The 17,124-nt window shown below is 42.6% G+C and overlaps 1 protein-coding gene across 1 annotated transcript in view; it reads right to left on the bottom strand.

Annotated features, from left to right (window-relative positions):
• AKT3 (AKT serine/threonine kinase 3) overlaps nucleotides 1-16,861 on the bottom strand; it is a 740,092-nt gene extending 723,231 nt beyond the window's left edge. Inside the window, exon 1 of the mRNA XM_085611402.1 lies at nucleotides 16,477-16,861. The gene's annotated coding sequence lies outside the window, so the exon portion shown is untranslated. The remainder of the gene's footprint in view (nucleotides 1-16,476) is intronic.
• Nucleotides 16,862-17,124: the final 263 nt, after the last annotated feature.

Below are 17,124 nucleotides of genomic sequence, written 5' to 3'. Positions count from 1 at the left end.
GTCTTCCTTTGTCTAAATCACGTCCATTTTGACTGGAAAAATGGCAGGCAGATGTTTTCAAGAGCCTCTCACAAATGTATTGGAAAAATTATTCCCTTGGTGGCTAGCTCTACTTTTTTCTCTGGGTGTGGTGAGTTGTTCAGGAAGTTCACTAAAACCTTCTAGTTGATCGAATGCAATCAGGTCCCGTGAAGTAGCAGGCAAAACTGTATTAACGGACTAAGACCACATCATTCATTGTATCCACCCCTAGAGATAGCACGCATCCATCCTTATCTACTAACGTATTTGGACCTCAGTATTATTCTGTCCAACCTCCCTTCTGCTGTGCAGGAGCAATGGTGGCATTGATATGCTAGGACCCTTGGTTTATCACGCTGTGGCATTAAGTCCTGAAGTATGGCTCCAAGCAATGTCTGCAAGGAGGGTGGGGAGCACAGAGACTTAGTTCACGTGCTGTTTAGTCAAACCAAGGTTTTCCGGTTTCTAAAAGGGGCGACTTCAATGGAACACTTACCCTCGTCCTTAAAAAGGAGAATCATGTATGGAAAAACATGTTTGAGCTTTGCCAGGGAGACTGGTGTGTTGCAGTATCTTACCCTTGCCTCTGTCGTCATTCGGTGGGAGTCACCTGTGGTGGATGAGTGTTTTTTTAGTGGGGCCAGGAATGAGCTGCACAATGTTAGTGCCCCTTTTAATGTGTCAGGAGCGCTAAAATGGTGGAAGGTATTGCAGGTGGAGTAATGAATATTTTTTTATCCATGCCGTCCTATTAAAACAAATCAACTTCTAGTGAGTCTACATTACAGCAGCCTCTCTCTAAGATACACCTCCAGTTAAATAAGCCAACACTTGCAGTGTGTCTCGTCACTCTCCTAGACCTGCTCTTAAGAGTCAAACCAATTTACTCATTTTAAATAATATTTAATGATTGTCTACAAGGGTGGAATCACAATGGGCCTTGTTTTTTTTATTATAGACAAACGCACACAAATACGTCTTCTAATAATGATTAGCTTTTACGCCTTTTGATTTTATGCTCTCATCCTTACCCCCAAAGCTTATTCTAGATGATACTTTAACTTTAATCCCCTCAGGAGCTCCGCACCCTCTAAAGAAATAAACCTAAAACTGTGCTGCAGTCCAGGTCCTATTCGGAGTCATACACTGGGGCTTTATGAGCAGCAACAAAAATGCGAAAATGAAAAATGCACATCACAGCCAACATAAACCGGTCATCATGTCTGCTCTAGGTTCTCCTCTGTGGACTATATCTTTAATATTTATTAAAAGGAGCGCAAGAACACAGGTGCAATATAAGGGTGCGCTCTGTATGCAGGCGATAATTTATCAGACAGTCTTTCACAACGTCTCCAAGCTAGATGACTGAATCAAAGGAGAAAATGTGCATGCAAGGTAACCGTAATTTAGCAGCAGATGTTACTCCGGCGGCCTGTCTTCAGCATAGCTGTGTGCAATTGACAGGATGCGGCCTAACAGCCAGAGCTGCCGACTCTGGAGCTGGGGAACTAGGTTTGAGCCTCGCCGTTGGCTCAACATCCTGTGATTCAGGGCAAATCAATTCATCTCCCGAAGCATACCAAAAATAACTGTGTCCTTGTGTAACTGACGTGAGTGGTGCTCCTGTAACGCGCTCCAATACCTTCGGGTCGAGTTTGCGCTATATAAATCTGCAGGCAAAAAAGAAATACTGCTCAGCGATCTCAAACAACCGATTGTAAGGTGAAGAGCTCCGTCTTGTTAATGCTGTCATGACGTTTTTATTTCGCAATCTACTTTCCAATTCACTGCACACTCGCAAATGGATCTGCCTGTATTTTTGAGTACAATTTTCACAACTTTCTTCATACTGTTTGAAAATGCCGGTAACATGAAAAACATCGGGAAAAGTTTGTGGAGTCACCAGATGTCATGGAAGAGTATTTTAATTAAATATACATAAAGGTGGGCGCCGTGCAACTTCATAAGTGATTAAACAAAGAAAGCGAACGCGGGGAGTAAAGAAACTGAAAGTGCGCTATGCCCGCATTCTGCTAAGATGCTGTCATTACACGCGTACAACATACGCGTGCATATGTCCTGTCCGGGCGCGTGCACATGCCCTGTCCGGTCAGGCACGCCGAAGGAAGACAGGGAGGGAACCAAACATGCTTCCCTCCCAATAGAAAGCACGGATTTGGCGGGCGCATTATAAGAAGCGTGGGTGGAGCTTCCACCCTCGCAAGCCAAAGTGACGACAATAGATCTAGCCAGGAGCAAGCAGCGCATGCGCTGCGTCACTAGGCGAGACCTAAAAATCTACAGCATTAAAATGAAGAAATAGGACTACCATGCACATGTATCTGGAACTTCCTCTACACGGGAACTATGGCATACAGTGCTTTGTCAACTTTCTTTAAACGGTTGTACACAATCTACAACTGGAAAGAAAGACCAATGGGAAAGTAGGGCCTACAAGGAGGAGAAGGTGAATGTCACGGTTGAGATGAAGCACTGAGTGACAGGCACGTTCAATAAGAGCAAGGAGGGAAGCAGAGCACAGCGGTCAAGCCTTAGCATCAGACACAAACAAGAAGGACAGCAAGTAAGGGAAATAGGAGACGTTTGGTAACAAAAAAAATACCCATAGTAGGCTAGGGCAGATGTGAAAGAAAGAGGGTCACAAGAAAGGAGGCAGTGGTCTGAATTGTAGAAAAAGTAAGCTGGGTCAGAAAATCAACTGCAGAAAAAGGGCAGTTAGACCAATTTAAAGAAAGTGCTCGAAACTCCACCATAAAGTCGAAGCCAAAATAGAAATGCAAAGTCCGGGCAACAAAAATAAGCATGACCAGTCAAACAACATGGAGGATGGGTTTTGTGTGTTAGAACTCACTGATCTCTGAAAGAAAACAGAACTCAATGAAGGTCAATCACATTTCCCTCCTCACATCCGACTAGAACTCTTGACCCATGAGCCAAACAATCTCAAGTTAATTATATAAATTCCAAGCACAGTATAAGAAAAAGTCCCTCCAGATATAGTGACAGGATACAATGCACCTCTGACTAAATGACAACCATATCCAATAGCATTTTCAACCTTGAAAAATATGTTATCATATTTATTTTAGGAGATTCTAGCTGTATTATAAATGTGCTCCTATAGCGCGTATAAATCCTGATGAGACATTGAAGCACCTTTTCTGCAAGTAGCACGCTACTCCGGAACCCAAGATAAGTAGTTAGTAGGTTAGTACAATTTCTTGAGTATTAGTTGTGTTATGTTTGTGCTCCTGATTTCAAGCGTGTTTAATAGAGTTTGGATGTTTCTATTCACATATACAGAACATATGTAATCCTGGTTAGGTTTAATTGAAATACATTTTATAATAACTTTAACGCTGTTTGACAAATCTGCACACAAATGTTTTGCTGTTTAAAAAAGGTTCATCAGATTTGGATTCAGCGAGGCAAGTTTCATGCAGGGCAGTCAAGCAGGGGTCAAAAAAGCTAAAAAAAATAATAATAAAATAAAAGTGACTATTCTCAAATAACTCCCAGATGAAGCTTTTGACAGCGCTTCCAAAAAAAAAAAAAAAAAGATGTACAGAATTATACAAATCTTGGCATATTAGTAGAGCTTTACTCGGAAGGAAGTGCCTTTGATGGTTTCATGTACATGGGTTAAGTAATTTACAAGAAATTTGTGTTAGAAGAGATATATCTGGTTTAAAATTAGATACATCTAGATTAGGAGAGATATCAAATATCTGCATTGCAAAGACTGGAGTTAAATATACAAATATTGCAAAGTCTTGCCCAGTTATGATGTTTATGGTGCTTTTTTGATTTGTTTTCCAAACTTATGCAAGATACAGTAAAAGAATAGAAGAAAAAGAACAAATACTGTATGTTAAACGTGGCAACCATGTGTTTGTAAATACAAAATAACTAGAAAAATTAACTTAGCACAAGAAGGTGATCCTGAAATGGAATTGTGCATAGTCTATCGGCACATTACTATTCCATGATAGCTGCCACGTGTAGAAGCAGTGATGCATCTAAAAGTGGCAGCCATCTTTGAATGGTAGAACAATGAAACACCATGCAAAATACCATTACAAGAAAGATGGTCAGTTTAGAAGCAGTGGCTGTGTGGAATGCAACACAAACCACAGGAAATGAGGGGCTTTCAGAAGTGAATGCTGCCAGGTGCTTTAAAAAGTAAGTGAGTGACTCAAGAACTCTGTTTGAGAAGCTGCCAATTGCACAACAAAAAGGGGAAAGTAAACTGAAAGGGAAGCTCTATAAGAAATAAAGGGAAAACTAAAGGAACTGCCCATCACTGAGGAACATATCTTCAGGCAAATATGTACATGTGATCAGAAAAACAAATTGTGGGTGGGAGTAACCAGACCGTAGAAAAAAAGTGCAAAGCCCAAAAACAAATTAAATGGAAGCAAAAAATTACAGCATAGATTCACTCACCAACACTGGCACAGAAGTGGAAAACTTTCTAAGCAGGTGCGCACAAGCAAAATGTGGTTCCTTATTGTGAAGCGAGCTAATGCCTGAAGTGGTCTGGTCTGTTTTCCCGTGCTGTATGCCGTTGTGTGCAGAAGCAAAACGTGAGTGGCACTCGAACATGCCAATGGTTGAGGAGAGCTGATTCAAAACCACTCTTCATATGTATGTACATAACATAGGTTTTCTTTTTAGAATTGAATTTGATTAGTAGAGATGGAGATGTAGTTAAAATCGTCACAGCAGATCTATTACATTAAATTTACAATGTAACTGTGTACAACACAGAGTATTAAATCATTCAAACACAGAGTATCACTTCATGTTCAGTTCCAAGAAAAACAACTGCAGATATTTCCTCAGCTGGAACAGGACTGCTGAATTGGGGTTCAATGAAAACTTGCTATGAACTAATCCTGTCCTGGTATCTTTTATTCTTCCAATGTGTTTATTTAGTTCTTGGTGTGGACACAAATGGCAACCTAAACTCATCAAGGAGGGATAAGGAGTAGTACAGATGGATACGGCAAGGAGCCATCTACAAAAATGTACAACAATTCAGCAAAAATATAGAGCTGTACAAATGCAAATATATTGGAAGATGGGAATATATTTGGAAATAGCCAGTTTGCGAATTCAAAAATTAATGAATTACAAACAAAATCAATAATTCTATTTGGGAATACATTCGAGAATGGAAATACATATCCCATTTAAACTGAATAAGCCACCTAATAAAATGTGGCAAACAGGTGCTTCTTCGCAGAGAATTTTGCAGGCTGCAAATTTCATCCAACACATAAGTTGCCTACAGTGGTGGACAATGTTCACTTTAATTTATTCAGTAGCCAGACACACAGAGAGCATAAAGCTGTTATTTTGCCTTGTCGTCAAATAACCAGGAACTGATTCTGAAGAAGTCACATCTATACACAGAAATACTTAAGGTTTACTCGTGGTACTTGACTACTAGATAGAAGACACCATTGAGTTCATTGAGACTAGACCTGCAGTTCAATGTTTCATGTATCGACAAAAATGAGCATGCTACAGGAACATCCTCTGACTAATTTTTGACAATGCTTGCAGTCACTCTTTCTTCTCAACGAAGCCCTCCTACACTTGTTGCACACTTTCCACAGCTCATCCAAAAATCAAAGCAATAGTTCTTCAACTTACAAAAATGCTACTAGAGGCAGTTGGGATAAATTCACCTTTTTTGTGCGAAAGAGAAAGTTTTTCACATCCTTCAAATGGTGTTCTTGATCACAAGCACTAACCTTTTACTAACCTTCCCTCTCAGAGATTAGGTACAAACAGTGCTTAATGAAATTGGTCAAACCTGGTGTTTTAGAAAACCCAGGTTATGCCAGGCTATGTCAAAATACGATGGAGATTTGGGGTCGTTTTAAATATGTTGAAGCTTGACTTGCTAGAGAAGGTCACCAAGATGGGTACATTCAACAATGCATATGATATGGATGGCGCTTGGAACAGTGGACGATTTCACCCAGTAGAGATATTCAGCGACGCCTCAACTATATCTGTGTTCATCAAGAGAGCTCCGAGTCAACTGGCCGGAACAGGAGTTAAGCTATGCAGGGTGTTTGGCAGAACTTAGGAGTCAATGTTTAGCTAGGCCTCAACTATAGGTATTGAGAGAGCCTTGCCTCTTCAGAAGGGGAGGGGCTTGGCATGGAGGATGGTGGCAAACAGGCAGCGGATGATTTAACTTGGCCAGCAAAATATAACCAGAGAGGGGCATAGAGGTTGAGATATACTTTTTAAAAGACATGTGACCCACAACAGGTAGTCAATTGTAATGAGTATTCATGCTGCCATTACAACCTCTGCTTTTTCGGTTCTTTGGCAACACATGCTATATTAAAGTGACGTTTAAGTGTGCCTAATCAATGAGAAGTGTTATAGTATTTTGTCAATACTTTAGATTTACCTACAGGAAATCTCACTTAATTTGAGCAGAGGCGCAGGTTTCTTATAGAAATACATTTTCTGCATAGAAAGCCGATTTAGATAATACTGCAAAAATGCAAAGGTGTGCATATTCAGGCCTTCACCGTCGTCAAAAATTCTAAAATATTATTGCATTAAAATATACTTTAACATCACACAATACTGCTAAGATGTCCCAAAACAGTGCATGTTTCTGTACTAACTTCAAAAGTAAGCTGTAGTCACTTATTTTATATTTTACCCTTTAAAAACCTAAACAATCTGCTGCATATTCCAGACCTGGGTAGAGGCGACAAAACTGGCTTCCACTTGAAGTTCAGTCTTTTGGCAGATGGTGCCAAGCTTCACCACAAACCAAGATACTTTACTTAATGAATCACAAAATATTTACATTATTTATGTTTATGGAGGTTACAGTGTTATATTATAAATATATTGCAAACAGCAACTCACTAAGAACAGGTTAGGTTAAGTGAGCATTAGCTGATAGAGTTCAACCGTTTCCAATGCAGCAACTTAAACTTATGAGGGAGAGTTTACTTTTATTGGTGGATGGTATTCGATGCTCTACAGCGTCACAAATGCTTATGACTGTATTACTTTCCAGTGTTCTATTCAAACAGGCTACAATAAGAGAATGCCCATTGGTTACAGTCAGGTCACAACCATTCAATCTTCATACTGAGCATAAATCACGACTGGAAGATAGGAATGGTTTTAGGTCCTGAAGAAAGCCCAGTAATATGGGAAGTACATTGCGAGAGGCTGAAACATGTTGAACAACACAAGGTAGTAAGGGAGGAGCCCTAACAGCTGCCAGACTCCCCACTCCTTTTGTTTTACACCTTTAATAAGACAGGTATGATTAAATAAAGCAATCAAGCATTGTCTATCTTGATAGAATTTTAATATATTTGAACGGCCCTTACATTTTCCCTCTCCACACACAAAAAACTAGAATGTGCTTAAGAGTGAGCCAACCTTGCATCAGTTTGGTGCAGGGGAAGGAGGCCCCTGTGATAAAGAATGGCACCTAGATTGCATGAGGGGTACTTTTTTTTTTTTTTTAAACAAAAACCCAAACGCACAGTGAATAATGTTGCTTTCAGGAGACGAATTCATAAAGAAATTCCTTTCACGAATTCAGAATATCAGAGCATACATGGGGGTTGAACTGCTAACCATTGGGAGGTGAGGGATTGGAGATGTGTCAAGCAGACATAATGAATTAAGGTTTTGCTGTGGGGAGCAGAGTTATTTTAAACTAATAGGTGGTAGAGTTTCTCTTTAAGTTGGAGGGCTAAAGAAGGGAAACAAAGAGTAACTGGATACAGATTATCAAAGTTCGATATAATTACTTCAGCCTTATAATTGGTTAAAATTATATGTTGCAGTAGGATTATGGATTTTTCATCCTTTTGGATTACTGTGGGTAATGTACATACATCCTTGAATGCAGTGTGCGTTAAGGTTATGCTAAAATGCAACAGGTTTGCCATCAGTTTTTAATAGTTTGTTGAGAGGGCCTGGCATATAATTTATAGCAGGGTACTATTTCTAGGCACATTAGAAACAACGGTGCCTCTTAAACAGGTGATGAAGTGAAAAATCACAGGTGAGGTTTGCAGAAGACTTGGAACAAATGTTGAAAAGGTCCCAGGATGCTTCTTTCTGGTCCAGGGAAGACCTGGATTGGCAGTTCGGGCTGGACTGTCCCCATGAGGAACAGGGTCAAGACTGATTTGGATATGTCTGAGTTTGAACTGGGGTGGCAAAGTGAGCTAAACAACGATGATGGATTCAACCCAGATCTGTGACTGGGGTGAGTGTCTGAAAGGTTTCAGTGCTCCGTCCATCATCTCCTTGTGTTAGAAAAGGTTAGAAGGGACTGCAGATGCACCCTCAAAACAGTACCAGTTTTTAAGTGAAAGCCTATACTCAGTATGGTAGCTCCATAGTGGCCCATCACTCCTGCCCAAAGGAATACAAGGAAAGGATTTAACACTGTCTCTGACATTCATAGGCTCTTCCAGTTAGTTACGACAGGACTTAAGCAATGTCCAGGTGGCTTCTCCAGTGCCTACACCTCATCCCTTGTCTTATCCTTTGGATCAGTTCCCACCCTCTTAAGGGCAACACTTCATAACGCAGGCCAAACAAAACATGCCTAGTCCAGTTCGCACCTCCAGCCCCACCACCTGTCGAGCCCCCTTTAAAAACTCCTTCCCTGCAGCCATGGCCCATGCAGGTAAGAGCGGTGGGGTTCGACGGACGATGACGAGGGAAAATTAAATTAATAATTAATTTAATAATTCATTTTCCCTCATCGTCGCCTGGCGAAATCCCCACCCCCTCTCCACCGGGCCCTACCGCTCTTTCCTGAATGGGCCGCGGCTGCTTCCCTGTGGCCCCTAATAAATCTCCAGAAAAAGAAACAAGGGAGACCCTACTCACATGGAACCAGGGTAATCTAATTGTCTGGTTCGACCCGTGTAGACAGACTAACGCTGATCTACACCAGCGTGTAGCGGCTGCACGCGCCCCCTGCACCCGAGAACATCAGTAATCAAAACTACGAGCAATGAAGACTGGAATTTTGGATCAGTAATCGATCAAACGTCTCAGCGACCGCAGTCATTATCGTTACGGAGTACAGAAGGGAATCACAGATCGCAGTGTTTCCTTGCAATACCCAAGCTTCCTATTCTGGATTCGTCACCCAAGTGCCATCCCTAATTGTCAGCTTCCCCACCCTCACATTGGGAGCCCAGCTGGGTCCCATGTGAGTAAACTCTTTCCATTTCACTTACTGGTGGCACAGATTCCCCAAATTGCTGCACAACAATCTTCACAGGAGTCCCTATAACTTTAGATCCTGAAGGGACCCTTTACTGCACATAGGGTTGAGACACCGTTGACAAAATTAAAGGGAACCATTTAAACAGCACTTATTATTTTATAAGAACGCTGCTCCACTGTATATAGTCTAAAATGGTCGACTTTATGAAATACTGGAAACCACATGTACATTTTTTTTTATAACAAACTTTATTTTTTTTCCATTAGAAGGAGCAATGGATTACATATTGCATTAATCACATTAAGTACATATATGGCAGTGGAGACATCGCAAGCATCTTGCGCCAACCTGTAAGTAGTGTAGCACATTTGTCCGTACATTCTTAAAATGTATCAGGTCAGCCTGAAAGGCAACCAATCACGCACATTGCTATGCACTAAGTAACCATCCTTCAAGACACTTTACCCATGGGGAGCGGTGCCCACCCAATATCCCCCCCAACTCCCCATCCCACCCAGAACCCACCCACCATAACCAACCCATGCCACAAAAATTCGGTCTGAGGGCCGCAGGGCATTCCCCGGGGGAGGGGAAGGAGACCACACCCTAAGCGTGCGGCAGGGGAAGGGAGGAGGCAGAACAGTGCAGCAAGAGGGGAGAACTAGATGAATGAGAATAAGTGGATTAAGGAGGGGAGGAGTAAACCACCACCCACCGGAAAGTGGCTTCAATCATTTGGGGAAACCACATGTATATATCAATAATATGTCACAAATGTTTTAGGTTCCATGCTCACTGGGGACACCTTCCACTATCGTTTTGTGGTTTGAATTTTTTAAATAATTTCTTTATACATAAATAACGATTGAAACTACCATAATCCGATGTGTACATGTTCTTTTATCTTGACATCAATCTAACCCATTTTGTACTGCGATTGCTCACATCATTATTATCACGAAAGTACCTTATAAACCCACAGGGACCTCCGTTTCTGTTTACAACCCTAATACGTCTCCAACAAGGTCAGAGTGCTAGAAACCGAAGGCTCCGAGCCTATAGCTGGTCCTAGTGACCCCAAGACAGTCAAGCTATTGGCAGCACAGACTTGGAGTTGTTCCATGAATGAGAAAGGATCAAGGGCTCTGGGGGCGTTGGGTAGACAATTACCATCTCAGTCACACAAGGCAGAGAATGGGGTTTTGTTGGGGTCTTTTCACTAATACCGCGAAAGACAGTTTGGGAAGTAACAAATATTAGTAAAACAAGAACTACAAATAATGTAAAAGCAGGCTTGAAGAGCATTTGAAGAATGAGTGAGAAATATATATGCACACTTCTGAATTACTCAACGAAAAAGTAAAAAGTAGCTCCCTTATGTAAGCTGTGGAAAGCTACAAATCATCCAATTGCAAGGATGGCAAAGGAGGACCTATGCACCAAGGGATGAGCAAATACAAGAGAGAAACGGAAAGCAACTTAAAAAGAGGCAAGCAAATGAGACTGACAAGAAATCCAACCAATGATAAACATTGAGCAGACCCAAACCTACTCCAACTGTTGGTACTGTACTCAACAGGTTTGCCACAACAGATAGACGTTATCATTAGGTGAGCCGTAAAAAGACAAAGAAAATAAACCTAAATAAAACTCACAGGCAGGGAGCCAGCAAAGAGTCTGGTCTGAAACTCACACTTTTAATAAAATTGAAGTTTTGGTGTTGTAGTTTGCTTAGCACCCCAAAGTTTAGGTACCCCAGGCTTTATGTTATGCATTAAGAGACAGCTGGAGGATCCTGGCTTCCAATGGAATCAGTGGTTTGGAACCAAAGAATCAGTAATCCTTCTTGTCTGACCCAAGGCACGACCAAGTAAAAGAATGAGAAGGAATTAGTCCTAGGAAACAGATCTGTCCTATTTGTACATACCGTTTTAACAGATGTTGCTTCAGTCAAACCAGTTTAGGCTGGTTTCGCGGGAAAAGTTATTGCTGGGTACTTCAACTTCTTACCTAGTACTACTCCCATGCGGAAATGGATAAAAGAGTTTGGTCTTTTGAACTGAATTTGTCTTGATGCAGCTGAATTATATGTACTTCTAAATTTGGGTGTTTTGTTCTTTTTGAAAATTGAAGACGATGGACACTGATGACAATCATTTGCTTTATTTTCCCCTCAGATATAGGCCAGCAAATTTCATTTCCAAGGATATTGGCCAATTGCTCTTGCCGCTCTCAAAGAGCCCGTCTAATGGAGGCCCTTACAATACACAGGAAGGGACATGGCTGAGGCCAAACATCAGGGATGTACAGCTCTTCAGGAGCATCCTGCAAAAGGGCACGTCTGGATATTAAAGGATGAGGGCTTTATGCCCAGGAGATAAACTTCATCTAGTATTTTTACTCTTGCAATAACTTTTGCAAAAACAAGGTTAACCACAAATGGCTGTTCTCAATTTCAGTAAAAGCTGAAGAACCATGACACTGTCCAAGCCTTGAGCTTTGCAAATCTTCCAGATCCCACAGACCATAAAGGTTCACACAAGAGGACATTTGTTCCGGGACCTTCCATTCACACAGGAACAAATTTACCTTTAGAAGTCAGTTTAATACAAGTGTTTTTTTTTTAAGTGCGGTTTTGCTATTACTACAATGCGATGGCTAAGAGAATGACCACAGGTTGTACGGTCCATGTCCTACAGTCTCTTATCTCAATTATTATCTTAATTTGTCTCTCTATCTCAACTTCTTTATCTTTTAACACCCTTTCCCTTCACTTGCAATTTCTTTTTTTTGTTTCAACACAAATTCTCTTCCATTTAGAATATATTGGATGGTCTCATTCTAACATTCCCAGCTAAAGCATTTTACTGCCCCATTCCCATGTATGTGCCATCAATATGTGATGCTATCATACTTGTAAGCGTCCACTGGCCCCACAGCTGCACCTAAATATCCCAAACGTGTTGCAACTACTCTGAATTGAGCGTCACTTGGATCAAGTGACAAAGGAAGTTAACAGAGACATTCTGGGTATGGAACTCCTCCAATAATCAAGGATGCAGCAGCGGAATCTCTAAGCTGTTGCTCCACAGACCGCGCAAGTCACTGTACACATGTGAAAGACCACACAGTAGACAATGTCACAAACACATGTGTCTGCAGAGAGGGACACATCACACACTCTAGAGCCCATACACAACAGAAACCGCTTACGAGAAGGCATTGATAAAGTTGATGTCTACTTCCAAGTGACACCATGGACATCTCAAACTTCCTTTTCCTTGCCAAGAGCATATCATTGAACTTCTTCGGGGAAATAAAGTGTTCTAGATATGTTCCCAGCCACCACTGACTTTATGAGGCACTTTGAAGTACAAAAATCATTATTTGTTTACAGGAGATAGCCAAAACAATACAAAGTGACATTTCGGAAGAATGCAGATACCGAACTCGAGGTGCCCAATAATTGATGGTACATGGAGCTCTCCCAGCTCTTTAACGCCAAACATCTCCAAGAGCTCCTCTCCCAATGAAACTCATTAGCTGCATGCTAAAACACTGCGAATGGGGGGCTTTAATTTGGAAATGGACATCACCCGCAAGGTGACATTTTGAACAGGGCTGCGAGATCCACTTCCTGCATTGGAGAAAATGTGTGATCTCAGAACTAGAAGGCAACATTTGCAGCTGCTCAACAGAATAAAAAGCATCAATTCAAAGAGGTGCTTTTTGCAATAATATTAATTATATTTAAAATCTGTATTCACTTTTTATCTTTCGCTGTAGAAACATTTCTGGACATCACAGAACACAACTCAGTTACACCTTTATGTCAAGTCATTCTTCTTAAATATATGCCAATTGACAAAGTTGCATGCAGATTTCCTAATCCCACGCCAGGCATTAATTTGCTGAAAATAAGGCTCCCACAGGAGGCAACACTGCCTTGTGTTCCTGTTTTTCCCCCCGCTGTTTCTTGTCATTCATTACTTCTGGTTTTATATATTAGTAGAATTGTAAATCAGAACTTCTGATACACACCAGAACAGCACTGGCTGAATTTAACAATTCTAATTCAAAACTGACAGATTTGGACTGGCAATCCAGAACACAGGGAAAGTCCTCTGTGGGCTGCCAGAGAGTGGTCTGCTTACATGGCATGATGTAGCTAGTTACACTTACAGGCTTAACGCAGCCTTGACAAAGAAGAACACAATATTGTCATATGCACATACATTAACTGTCTTACAGTCTCTTTATGCACCTCCGTATGAAATGCTTTGTCACAGAATTTCTAACTTTTTAAAGTGTTTTTTAATGTTGTATTAATTATGTTTTAACCTGGATAATGTTGTGGTTGTCATTGATCTCCAAGCTGGCTCCTTGCCTTTTCTATCCATCTTTATCTTGGTCTTGCTGCTGTAAATGGATTTTATATATTGTATTCATTATATAGTGTTGGCATATTTTGCGTCTGCAGCACAATAGTCACTTTATGTACCATTAAGTGCAATATCACGGTCTCAGTCACCTATATTTTTGGTTTTGCAGCTGCTATTGTGCTCTTATATAATGTTTTTACCTTTTAGTGTTTGAATAGTTTGCACTAGTGACAAGATAGTCATTTTATGTACCATTAAGTGCAACACCCTCTAGTCTACCGGGAAACTGTTTAACACACTATTTTAAATGTTGGACATTTTACATATTTGCTGCGACCACTGTTGGGGTAGATCCTATGAACTTTTAAACTCCAAATAGCTTTTCGGATATTCTTGTTATCTGCATTTTAGTGCATACATGCATTCCACGATTTTACGTGGACCTCCTCGGAGTTCTGCAACATAAAAAAAAGTAAACTTGAAACATACATTAGTAGTTATTAATGCAATGTAATGTTAATTGACACTGTGTCAGGCCCTCGTGTACTATCATAATTCAGGAGCTGCTCTCAAATCCCTTTGCATTTTAGAAAATATATTTAGTAAATGGTGCTATATAATGCACCATTGGGTCCTATTTTTAGTAAATGTTTTTTTGGACAGAGAGCCCACTCAGTTGTTGGCAGTATTTGACTTGTTTGCTTGGAGTAATTCGGTGCCTGTATAAAAACAATTTGCAGTCCTGCTTGTGGTGGAGTCCTAGTCCATCAGACAATTGACTAGTCAAAAGAGGCAGGGTCATCCCACAGTAGAATATTTAGTTACTGGCAAACAGTAAGGGAGTTCTCCTCTGCAGAAGTCCAAAACAAAGGCATTTTGGTAACGCTCTGTTCAACTGTGAGCGTTTCCATTTTGCGGAATGTTTACAGAAATCATATAAATTAAAACAAAACAAAGCATGTGAAGTTCTATAAAACCAAATGATTGGGCTATTACACCACAGCTGTCCACAAAACAACTTTAAGAAATAAAAGTGGCATCAACTTTTACAAGAACATTTGAGACAGTCTATCACTGAGCAGTAATATCAGTAAACAACTCAACACTGCACGAATCCCATTGGTTCCTGCGGTCTGTATCTCTCTACCTGCTCTAAATGCACAATTAATTAATTTCAATAATAAATATACATGTATTAAGGTGACATTATAACAGACCCAGTTTTGCCAAATGCACGCATGGTCTACTATGGGACTTCAAGCTATGTCCACTATATACGCAAGTCCCCATGCTCACGAGCCGGAACACAATAAACCAAGTAAAAACGACATAATTCAATACCTTATTATCCAAAGCACTCCAAAACCAATGCATTTGCGTCTAACCGAAAGCAAAAGTAAAACAAAGCCAGCAGATCGCGCATTACACCACGTCATACTAAATGCTCCACGAGTTACTGTATGTATGAACTGAGTCACAATCGCAGACATTTCAGTACAAGTGAGATAGGCAGCGATGGGCTTCTATGGCCGACGGTGACTGCACAAGAATAAGTGCCAAACACCCCCCCCACACACACACAGCATACAAACTACACAGGGAAAGTGAAAGAGGTGCGTTGACCCCATTGGCGTACAGACAGGAGAAATCCCCTCTCATTGTACCCATTGGTTAAGAGCTGCTCAAATTCCTCCTTGTTAGATCTAGTGATACACAGAACAATGTATGCCATTCACTTCTAGTACACAGGGCATTAAATGTTGATAGACGCCTTCTCTATTAAATGGCATGCCGTTACTGCCTCCACTAATACATGGGGCGGATGGGCTCCCCGCCCTGTATGGCTGCTGCCTCTAGAAATGGATGGAGCAGGTACTTCTGCTTTCTTAGGTCGAGGATACACACAGCAGTGAGAGCAAACCATAAACATTGTACCAATAGCGACAGGCCTGAAGCCTGTGCTGAGTGGTGTGGACTGCATGACCTCTACGGCAAAGGGGGGAGGAGGGATGTCTGGCACACATGGTTGTTGTGAAGAAGGGACAACGTGGCAGTCTGCAGGGATGCTGGATCCCAAGACTGCAGTAAGAACGTTATGGTGTGCGGCATGCAGCGTAAGCATGGCTTGATTATACACGAGATGCCAGCACCTGGGCTTCCATGGCTGCCCTGGACGACTGGAGTCGTGCGTGCTGAGAGCCCGGCTCACTGCATCCCCGGAGCAGCCGCCCACTGCCTGCCAAACAGCGGGTTCTCGCAGTCCGCAGCTATTATTAGCCCAGGACGGGAAACTGATGAAACATTTACTATCACCGGCCTCGAGTCTCCCCTTACCATCCACATCCGATCCATTAAATAGAAAGTGTGTGTGCGTGGGGGGCGGCGGCCAGACGTGCCTGTGTTTACATGGCAGCCCAGCCTCCCTCTGCTCCTGCAGAGCGGCAGCATCCCCTGGCTCCAACCAAGCGCCTGGCTGATACAGGCCAGGGGGTGGTCCTCTCCGCGAAAGAGCCACCGCTACTACCAAATACCGCTCCCACCCCCCACGCACATCACAATTTATAAACACATGCAAATGCATAAGCAGCAACGCCGGTGCTATCCAACTAGGCCAGAAAATGCAGCCCAGCCCACTTCAATGGGCTGTGAAGGGGAGGGGGCTGTCTGGTTGCAGGAGATGCAAGCACCTCATTCATGCACAGCCGAAAGGGCCCTGCGTGGTACCCCAAGGAGATCACATACTATGCACGATTACCATCACTGCAAACATCTCCTCCCACCTTTCTAGACAGTTACCTGCGACAGGAACGGAAAGGAGGGGTGGCGGCGGCTTTCCCCTCCCTCCCTGGCCCCTCTGTCTGGCCGGCGGATGGCAGCAGGAGCGGCTCAGGGCAGAGGGGCATGGGCGCCGCGCATCCTGGTGGGGGTCTCCTCCGGACCTGTCACTGTGCAGACGGCGGCCGCATCCTCCGCCTCCCTCCTGCCGCTGCCCTGGTCCCCCTGTGCCGCCGGGCGGGGCCGCGCGCGCCTGTCTCCCCGCGCCACAGCCGCCGCCGCCGGGCTTGTTGACTTTCAGGAAAACTCCTGACGTCACGGGCCGCCGGAGAGGCTTTTCCTGCCGCCCCCTCTCGGCGCTCCTCCCGCCGCCCCGTGCACCGTGGCCGCCCTGCCCGTAGCCCCCTCCTCCCGCAAGCATCGCGAGAGCGAGCACTGCTCCACCGCATCCTACAACAAGCAGCTTCCTCTTTAATTTAGGAAATATTTTCTTTCCTTCCTCTTCTTTTCGGATGTTTTTCTCTCTTCACAAACATTGGTCAACGGGGCTGTTATCGCCCCAGACAATTTCCCTCCTCCCCTCTGTGACTTGTCTCACCTTTCTCTCACCCTCCCTTCCCGCGGCTGGTCCCATAACGGAGTCTCAAGGCAGCTATAACGATGTTTTAT

The sequence above is a fragment of the Triturus cristatus genome, chromosome 6 (genome assembly GCF_964204655.1).
Source record: "Triturus cristatus chromosome 6, aTriCri1.1, whole genome shotgun sequence".
NCBI lineage: Eukaryota > Metazoa > Chordata > Amphibia > Caudata > Salamandridae > Triturus > Triturus cristatus.
This window is presented reverse-complemented; position numbering and strand designations above follow the sequence as displayed.